Source organism: Psammomys obesus, unplaced genomic scaffold (assembly GCF_907164565.1).
Source record: "Psammomys obesus unplaced genomic scaffold, mPsaObe1.curated_primary_1811, whole genome shotgun sequence".
NCBI classification, from domain to species: Eukaryota; Metazoa; Chordata; class Mammalia; order Rodentia; family Muridae; genus Psammomys; species Psammomys obesus.
In genome coordinates, this window is record NW_026596287.1 from 811,987 (window position 1) to 821,020 (window position 9,034).

The following is a 9,034-nucleotide window of genomic DNA, read 5'->3' on the forward strand; positions in this document are numbered from 1 at the left end:
GGTTCTGGGAATCAAGAGCCACAAGCATTCTTAATCACTGAGCCATCTGGCCAGTCCCATATGTGTTTAAACATTTTAGACAAGCATTTAAAAAATGAAATCCACAAGTGATTCCACTGTCTAGTGCAAGAACCACAATAGGAGAGCAGCACATTTTAAAGCCCTCTTCTGCATGTCAGTGTAGCTGGGAGTCCTTTTTTCATGCTGCCCTTTATATATCAGTCCTTCTGACTGGCTCTGACCCCAGCCCAGGCTGCCTGATCCCAGACAGGCTGGGATTTCCCTTCATACACAGAGGCCAGAGACCAAAGGAGCCTCTCAGGCCATTTCTTTGTTCATGGGCACAGAATACCTGGGAGTCCAAGGCAGAACCCTGAGCTGAATGGACCAACAGGTTGAATGATACATTCATTATTCACCGGGGAAGACATATTTGTGAAAGTGGCAAGCTCTAGGAATTCCCCCACAAACGCTAAGTTTTCTGCATTAGTGATGTTAAGCTAGGGGAACTTGTCCGTGTCCTTTCTCTTCTGTGCGGGGGCGGCTGACATAACTTTTTGTTTATTGTAGTGCTGGGGATCGAACACTGGGCATTGTGCATTTAGACAAAAGCCTACCACTAGCCCTCTATCTCCCCCTCCCCACGGATCTTAGTTCCTTCCTCTAGTAATCAAAACAACAAAGGGGTATTTTAATTTTTTTGTGGCCCTTAGTATTTTCTGATGTATATGACTTTTGTTATGAACTCTACCCTATGACTTACTTCACCCCTCACTCTAGAAATCTTCACAGGCTTTTCACAAAATTCCCCAAATACCCAACCTGATCCTTGCTGCAATGAGCTCTTATCCATTCCCTTCCTGTCGGTCAGTGTCCTGCTAATGAGGTGAGTTATGTGCCTGTGGTTTGGGACCAGTACTTGGTCAGTACTCCGAAAGATGCTTCATTTCAAAGCACTTACAGCTTTTGTTTAAAACACTTCCCTGTGGGACAAGAGCTCTTTATGCAAAATTAGCATTTTTTCGTGTTGCAACTGACCTCTCAGACAAGTAGTATTGAGCAGGTGCTTGGAGAAGCCTAGCGGTGATTTTGGGCTATAGGGATAGACAGTCTAAGTCTACTTTTCTGCTAGAGAAACTTGAATTCTGCAGGCAGTTTAGTCCAGGAGAAGATGCTGTGGAAACCACGTTCAGTGCCGAGGCAGGTGAAAGGAAGTCACCCCCACCTGCCCTTCCTCTTCTGGGGTCAATGAGGAAAGAAACTCACTCTCCACTGGGATTAAGCTGCTTCCCGGTGATCCTGTGGGAGATCTGACAGAAGTGGGAGAATCCTCCCCAGAGCATGCTGTCAGGACATCAGTCCAATTATCAAAGATAACTCTAACATGGCGGGATTAACCAGACATTCTTGGGTTGGCTATGGCTACAGTTTCAGGAGAAAAAAAAATTGTTAATTGAAGCATCTCATTGGGTCTGGTGGCTGTAGCTGGTTGCAATTTGGCTTTTTTTTTTTTTTTCTTGTTTGTTTGTTTGTTTGGATCTGTCCCTATACTTCTTCACTACGGCATGGGGTTTTAATGTTCTGTTATCACCTTTGCATTGTCAGCTTAAGGAGAAACTGCTTAATTGTTTCCAAATGCCACATAGGAATAGTGAGTGAGTAGCTGTTTGCATTTCTCTATATCCTCACTGACAGCTGTCATTTTAAGCTATCATAAACATTCAGGCATTTTAGGGACTGTAATTTGTATCTCCCCAAAGATTTAAGCATCTTTTCTTGTGCTTATTTAGTACTTGTATACATACTTCTGTGTATGCAAAACTATTTATTTATTTTAACTTTTATATTTTGAGACATGACCTGGCATGGTCTTGAACTTCCAGATCCTCTGCACTTGTCTCTCAAATGCTGGGATTACATACAGGCTAGGGTCATGGTGCCTAGTACGAGTGGTATTCTTATTACTGAGCTTTAAAAATTCTTCATGTATTCTCCACGCATCTCATTCATCAGATACATGCTTTGCAAACACCTCTTCTAATTGTAGAACATTCCTGTCTGTCCTTCAGAGTGGTCCCAGTTTATCAAGTTTTTTGAGAGTCGTGCTAACCCATGTCGGATTTCTTCTTTTTCTATTTTCAGCAAGGATGTGAAAACTTCTGTGAGTAGGTGATACTATGAGCTCTATAATTTTTCTCTGTTTCATACTCGGTGTGTGTGTGTGTGGGGGGGGGGGGGGGATAGTGTAGGGAGGTGAGGCTCAGAGTCCTTGGCAAAGAACACACCCAGGCACCAAATTCAAATTCTCAGCACAAAGGAGATTTACTACCCTGCAGAGACAAGGGGGTGGGGTGGGGAGCGGCTGCCCCTGGGTCAGATTAATACAGCAGCAGGTGTCTCTGCAGAAATGGTTTTCAAGAATAATGAGAGAAGTCTGTGCTAGGATGAGTTGCTAAGTCCTGATTGGACGTGTTAACCAGTGAAGCAAATAACGAATTTTGATTGCTGGACCTTGGCGTTTAGTCTCAGGAATGAGTCGGTGGTCAAATAAAGGAATAGACTCTGGGCGCTAGCTTTAGGAATGTAATCTAATGATTTGTTTAGCAAGGGGGAGGGAACAGGAAAGGGTAAACCCCACCGGCGCTGTGTTTGCCAGGCTCTGGGCCTGTTAGAGAGCCCTTCACTTAGAGTCAGCAATTCATTATAATTCGTTGAAAAACACAGAGTTGTATCTCTCTGGGAAGCTGTCCTGCTCTCTCTCCTGGGGAGCTCATCTTTGTATCCCAAGAGTGGGTGGAATCACATGTTCATATGCTCAGGCCCCATTTCTTCCTGGAAGGGATTCTTCCTTAGATTTCAGACTATTTTGGTTACTTGGAGACATCGACTCAAGCTTCATTTCTCAACTGTGCATCTCTCAATTATCTGCGCTCCTTAAATTAGGCGGGGCCCTCTCCAGGTTTCAGCTCAGCACTGCGTGAACCTACGCTGGATAATGAAACAGGAAAGCTGATCAGCTTCAAGCTCAGTCAGTCTTGGAACTCTGTTGGATTTACAAGAAGCTCAGCCTGAAGAGCATGGACACGGAGGGGAGGCGATGAGTGAATCACCCTGAAATAGCCAAAGTGCCTTGAGGAGGCCAGGGTGGCGGCAGGCAGCGACGCTACGAACAAACTACACTCACCATGGAATCAGTGGGTCAGAGGTGGTTTTCCACAGGAAATATGAGAAAACCCGAGGAGCTGCAAACCTGTTCCATCTTTTCAGGAGGTCCCTTTCAATTGAGCATAGATTAGGCGCAGCCTGGGCACGTCGTAACTTCATTCTCTTAATCTCAGCACTGCTTGAAATATAAACTATCCGATCTGGGGAAGCTTTTGCAAGGAGAACAAGGTGCGTACAACAATTTAATTTAATTTGCGTTCCTTTCTGGTTTCACCTCGACGTCCCTTTCAAGCACCTCCTCTCCGCTCCAAGTTTCAAATCTGACGTCCAGGAAAACTTTAGAAGGCAGACCACCTAACCTGCCCCAAAGCTGCACTTCTGGGTTTTTCTATACCCTCTGATTCTTAATTTTATCTGGGTTTTGTCTTGGATCGCTTTCAATTACGAACAGTTTCTCGTCGCGCTTTCTCGAGTCAGTCAGTATCTCTCTGTCCCTTTTCTCACCTCTCTGGGATATGCTCGGGGACAGAAATTCAGCCAGCTATAGGGAGCCCGGCTGAGGGCGGGGATGGGTAGGTGAGGATGAGCCAATAAAATATTGATCAATTTCCAGGTTTCTTTCTCTTGCTACTGTGCTTTTCAAATATTAAGATGCAATTCATGTGCAATAAAGCTCAAACTTTCAAAGTGTTCAGTTCAGTGACTGTTCATATACTGTATTACACACCGTCATTGATACCTGACTTCAAAATTTTTCTTTCCTCAGCCCCTGGCAACCTGTAATACGTCCTAATCCCAGATTTGGTGGTCTGGACATTTCATTTCAATACCAGCATTCAGTATGTACCTTCTGTACTGGCTTCTTTTCATCAGCACGATGCTTTCTAGTCTCAGGCATTTGGTGATGTTTCAGGACTATATAATCCTTTCTGTCCTTTAGTAATATTATGTTGTTGGGTAGTATAGGGCAAGACCGAATGTAGAAAGACCCAGATGAGGGCTCTTCAAGACTCGATCTGTTTTTGTTACGGGTTTGAACACATGAGCAGAAATGTATCGTTTGTACAATTAAGAGAAAAACCCCAAAAGGTCAGGTCGAGCCAGCCAGGAGTCGAACCTAGAATCTTCTGATCCGTAGTCAGACGCGTTATCCATTGCGCCACTGGCCCGCCGTGAGAGGGCCTTGTCCTCTACTTCTAGTAACATCAAACTAATGAGCCTCCTATTCTCAGGCCATCAGCGAAGCGTTGATGTGTATAACTCCCAGCCCTTGTGTTACGAGGCCCGTTTTCCCATCCTGGCGCGCCTCTACGTTTCCACTGTTGACATTTGCAGCTGGCCCCACAGGTAGAACGAAAAACAAAACAGAGGCCACAGAGGCCGCTCCTTCCTCTGCCACCTTTCCAAGTCTCCGCCTTTTCCTTTCAGGTGAATTTGGCCGGATGTCGTTCATGTGTTCGAGGTGAGCGAAAACAGTTAAAAATGCACTGGTAAAAAGGAATGGACTTTCCTGGTGCAGTTGGGGGTCCCTCTTTCCCTCCCTCCCTCCCTCCCTCCTTCCCTCCTTCTCTCTTCCTCCCTGTCCTGACCTCGCACTCTGGAATCATCCTGCCTCTGCCTCCCAAATTCTGGGATTAAATGCGTGCACCGGCAGCCACTGATATCTCTGCTATGAGCGCAGGAAATAAAAAAAAATAAAGAGTGAGCACAGCAGGAGGTTTTTAAAAAGCAAAACGTCCTCAGCTTACCCACGTTTTCCGAGCTCAATATTGTGAATCGGACTTCCTCGACCACAAGGACCACACGCTGTGAGCAGGATTTGAACCTGCGCGGGAATAACCCATTGGATTTCGAGTCCAACGCCTTAACCACTCGGCCATCACAGCTAATAAGGGAGTACCCTCTTGTATATTAAATAAGTAATTAATAAAAGGAAGAAAGGAAAAAAGAAAGAAGAGAGAAACAGAATGGTATTCTGAAGGCAAAGTACAAACTCGGAGGGCATTGGGCACTACAACGCTCCCAATGCCTGACACTCCCGTCTCTGGGGCAGTTTCACTTCAGCAAAACACAAAAGGCAGTCACTTGGTCAGACCCTAATCAGATCTCTTCCCCCAGTCTTACTCAGCTTGACCCTATTCCTGCAGGCTTTCAGATCCCACATCAGTCTTATTAAAGGGATACCAGCATGCCAGAATTTCTGGTTTTAGCCTTCTTCTTCTTCCCCCTTTCTGGTCTTCACAGATTACTGAGTTTCTCTTCATAGATGTGGCAGGGAATAGAGTTTGAGTGAGTTGTATGTACACCTACAACTGTATTCAGTCTTGCCCTCAGCACACAACCCTCAGAGTACTGCTCCCGAGGGAGACAAGTTGGCAGGTTCTATCCCATACTCAAAACTCATATGCTTTCTGAGGCACATTTCTACAAATGTGCAAGATATGTTTGCATACGTGAGGAACTTTGCTGGGGCCAAGCTCATTCTCTTCTGTATTATCTAGAATTGCAGGATTGGGAAAAAACCATCAACAACATGAGTATTTTAAAATAATTGTCTTGTTAGTGTTAAACAGCTCAGAATAAGTTAACCTGGCAGTTTTTGGCAACACACACACACATACATACACACTCAAGCATAGTGAAGTACTATGCATGTTTAAAAGCTGGCTATGCTTTCACACCTGTAATCCTGGCACTTGAGACGCAGGATGAGCATAAATTTTAGGCAGTCCTCCACTACATAGTAAGTTGGAGGCCAATAGGGGCTACATGAGGCCCTGTCTCAAAGAGGGAGAGAGAGAGGATATGAGATTTATGTGTGTGTATGCACATCTACTTTTAATAGAAAATCAAAGCTGAGATCAAAGTGTGCAGAATGCTACCATGGGAGACCCGTTAGTGTTAGATTATATTTTAGAAAATATCACTTAAAAAACTGGACACAATGGCACACACTTTATTTAATCCGGGGTGTGGGAGGCTGAGGTAAGTGGATCTCTGAGTTTGAGGACAACCTGGTCTATGTAGAGAGTTCTAAGGACATGCAGAGAAACTCTAGAAAAAATAAGTATCTACAAGAATACGTAATTACCAAGTAGTTGACACTGGCTGGTTCCTTCAATGGCTTTGAAGGTTTTTTAGATTTAACAGACACTTTCAGCTTTTGTTTCACCTGTTTAATTTCTCAAAGTGTACTTTTGGGTGGGAACCTAAAGCTCCATCTGCAGATAAAAGCATATGTAAGATTAAAATGGTAAAATGCACACTATAAAAACAACTCTCTTCTTGAGGCCATTCCCCCTTGAGCTTTAGTTAGGAACAGCTCCATGTTATCATTGTTAAAGCACTTCTCCTTTAGTAAACTCTGAGCTCTTGGGGTGAATTCTTGTTGGGAAGAGTTGTAAAGCTATTACAGTATAATCAGCTTGAGATGTCCAGCAGGATGTCACAAACTGGGAAGACTGCACAGCAAAATGTGTTTTCCTGGAATTCTGGAGGCTAGAAGTCCAAACCCAAAGAGTTGCCATGGTCAGTTTTTGGTAAGTCATCTCTTTCTGCTTTCTTTCTGGGTTCTTGTGAGATCATGTCTCTTTGCATGCAGGGACAGAGATCTCTGAAGGCTTTTCCTTGGTCTCATAAGTTTGTATGTCACACTAGATGACAGCCCCCGCTTTGTGACCCCATTTGATTTTAATTGTGCTCTGAAATTTCCATCTCTCCGTGCTGTCACACAGGAATGAATGTAGGCTTCAAAAGAATGAAGCTCCAGGAAGACCCCGTCAGCCCATAAGAAGATCCACCCAAGATTGGTCCTATCACTCTGACTTCTTGTCTACATGGTTGCAGGGTTTACTGTGATCTCTGGTGAGAAAGGAAGAGTCCTCACAGAGCAATGCAAGGGCACCAGAGCTATATGTATGAATATTTCTCACCACAGTGATGAAAGGCCCTCTGGTGAAGCTACCCATTCTCAGGAAGGTCCTATATCTTATACACATCTCATTTCAGACTTTAAATCTCCTCAGCTTAGAGGGATTTTGCTTTACAGTGTATTATGAAAGGGCTGATATTTCAGTTTTATTATGTTGAGTCTTTGTAATTGTGGTTCATACATTAATCAACCAGGAATGCTTAGAACCATCCCCTAGATCTGTAGCACTGAATCAGGTGAGTTTGAGCTGATACACTGTAACCTTCCTCCATTGATCCCACACCCTTAAAATCCACTCTCGTTCAGATCTGTCAGATTTCCATCACTACACATTGACATATTTAACCTGGCATGGTGGCCCAAATCCTAGGAACCAGGAGGCTGAGGGAAGGGGGAAAGGATTGGCCCATGTTTTAGGCTGGCCTGGGTTGCAACATAAGATCCTGTCTGGAATGAATGAATGGAGATGGATGGATGACTGATGAATAAAATTACACAGTTCCTCTGGTATGTATCACAGCTCCACAAGGAGAGACTTCGATTTTACCATTAAGGGCCAGTCACACATCAGGAGGAGGATCAGGAGAGCCTCAAAGGTCAGCCTCCCCTCCCCACAGGATGTTGCCCTGTCTCTCTGCAAGAGAAATTTACATCCTCAGGCCTCCTAGAGCTGCCAACAGAAGTCAATAGCTGGAACTAGAGAATCACTTCAGTAAATGTGGTTCAGAAAGACCATAGTTCCCACCTTCCAATCTTACTTCATTACAGATAAAAATTCCTAAACATCATCAAAACCTCAACCCAGATAAGCATCCCTAATCTACCAGTGTTCCCTAGTTTTCATGTCTGACATTACTCATGCCTTGTAGGGGAGAAAAAATTTCTTGGCTTGCTTACCATTAGACTCATGACTTGGGTCTGTAAAAGAGAGGACAGATGGACGAGAGAATTTTGTTTTGTTTTGCTTTTCAAGATAGGGCTGCTCTGTGTAGCCTTGGCTATCCTAGCCTCTCTTTGTAGACTAGGCTGGATTCAAACTCAGAGATCCACCTGCCTCTGCCTCCCTGAGAGCTGGAATCAAAGGTGTGTGCCACCATGCCTGGCAAGAGAAATTTTATTAGTAGTATTAAAACAAGATTTAAACTGGGTAGTGATGGTGCATGCCTTTAATCCCAGCACTTGGGAGGCAGAGTCAGGCAGATATTTAATTCGAGGCCTGCCTGGTTTATAGAGTGAGTTCAGAGTCAGACAACAGAGAAAAGTCTCAAAAAAAAACCTACCAACCAACAAACCAAAACTCCAAACAACAACAACTGCAATAGCAAAAAACCCCACCAAGATTTATATGCACTGGATTAAGGGTGCAATACCATCACTAAGTTAAATAGTTAGTTAATAAATTAATTAACACTTTAAGAACTGGCAGTCCCAAAGAAACAGGCAAATCACGTTCGGTTTAATGAAGACAGGCAAATGATGGAAAACGGCCATGAGGATGTATAATTAGATAAAATTGTATGATGTGATGATGGCAAACTGGGGTGGAGGGGACGCTTACGCTTATCAAGGCTTGTACAAATTATTTCCTGTGTTCCCGAGTCCTTCGCTTTGAGTAATAAAACAACAGAAACGTGACGCTATACTGAATTCCACAACTCCCATAAGAACACGCGTTTCCCTGAGGACAAAGACCATGCCGCCTCGTGTCTGCGTTCTGTTGGAGATGGTGGTGTTCTTTCAAGGTTTCGTTTGTTCCTCTGAATTCTGCAGAAACCTGAGCAAGTCGAGTCGGTTGCTTTCAAAGGAAAAGACACTTACAGTTGCACCTAGAGCTGAGGGACTCTGACTCTTTCCCGAGCGAATCCCCGAGGCGGAAATGGACGCAAGGGTTCTCACTGAACATGGGTGTGGCCGTGAGAGCATCTGGGCCAGTGTGTT

At 44.2% G+C, this 9,034-nt stretch overlaps 2 non-coding genes across 2 annotated transcripts; both read right to left on the minus strand.

Annotated features, from left to right (window-relative positions):
• Positions 1-4,261: 4,261 nt before the first annotated feature.
• Positions 4,262-4,334, minus strand: Trnar-acg (transfer RNA arginine (anticodon ACG)). Its single transcript has one exon. It is a non-coding gene; the product is annotated as a tRNA-Arg (tRNA).
• A 635-nt stretch (positions 4,335-4,969) lies between these two features.
• Positions 4,970-5,051, minus strand: Trnas-cga (transfer RNA serine (anticodon CGA)). The gene has a single exon. It is a non-coding gene; the product is annotated as a tRNA-Ser (tRNA).
• Between the last annotated feature and the right edge of the window lie 3,983 nt (positions 5,052-9,034).